At 56.1% G+C, this 1,088-nt stretch overlaps 1 protein-coding gene across 1 annotated transcript in view; it reads right to left on the reverse strand.

Annotated features, from left to right (window-relative positions):
- BRF1 (BRF1 RNA polymerase III transcription initiation factor subunit) overlaps positions 1 to 1,088 on the reverse strand; it is a 91,575-nt gene that overhangs the window by 31,846 nt on the left and 58,641 nt on the right. The gene's annotated exons all lie outside the window — the stretch shown is intronic.

Genomic DNA, 1,088 nt, shown 5'->3' on the forward strand with positions numbered 1-1,088 from the left:
CTAGTGCTGGAGCAAGATGGTATCTCATTGTTGTTTTGATTTGCATCTCTCTAATAGCTAATGATCGTGAGCATTTCTTCATATGTTTGTTGGCAAGATTTCTTGTATACTAACAACTCAGGGTGCTGATGTGTGAAACACCCTCCACCAATTCCCCAGGGCGAAACGACAATGTTTGGGAGGCCCACCACGGCCGGAAGGGCGCTTCTGAGACCCAGCATTTCCCGTCTGCACAAAGAAAATGCAGAACAAGGTGGATCTGCAAGTAAAGCAAGCCAGCTACCAGCAGTCAGGCATCATAATCCAAAAAGCGCACTGCCATCCCACTGATTCCGACTCACAGCGCCCCTAGAGGACAGAGTGGAACTGCCCCCACAGGGTCTCCAAGACAGTCCATCTTCAAGGGAGCCCAGTGCCGCTGTCGGCTGCCCAAGCAACTGTAGAGTTCCAACTCTTGATGTTTTGGTTGGCAGCCGAGCGCTTTAACCACTGCACCACCAGGGCCTTTGTCCCATGATACAGGCACGAGGATGGGGACAATCTTATTGAACTGATACCAAACCGCTAGTAACAATTTTCTTAAAAAAGGAACCAAATTACCTTTCTACACTACATTCCCTAAGATACCTGAACTTCTGGGGAACCACCTCACTCTTCCGATGACAAAAGTGAAACAAATTAAAACGAGGTGGAAGCTGAGAGCGCAGGAAACATTTAAAGGCTACAGTAGGAGCCGGCCGAGCGACCCCCGGCCATCCTGCAGGCCGGGCGACGACCCGGGCACACCTTCAGACCTTGCAAGTGTCCTACCCTCTCGCTAGAGGTGGCCTACGCTGGCAGAGGAGCCGAGCCCTCAGCTCCCAAGACCCGACACTCCCTGGGCGACCGACCCCACCCACGCCTAGCCTCAGCCCGCCGGCCAACTACGTCATCCGCACGCGGGCGGGGCGTGAGCGCGAGCTGGGCGAAGCGAAGCGGTGGACTGGGCGGGACGTGGGCGCACGCGTCGTGACGTACCTCAACGCAGCGTGACGCGCGGTTAGGCGGCGAGTAGAGGCAGCGGCGGGCGGGTCAACAGCGCCCCCTGC

The sequence above is a fragment of the Orycteropus afer genome, unplaced genomic scaffold (genome assembly GCF_000298275.1).
Source record: "Orycteropus afer afer isolate SDZICR_OR568_19922 unplaced genomic scaffold, OryAfe1.0 scaffold00128, whole genome shotgun sequence".
NCBI classification, from domain to species: Eukaryota; Metazoa; Chordata; class Mammalia; order Tubulidentata; family Orycteropodidae; genus Orycteropus; species Orycteropus afer.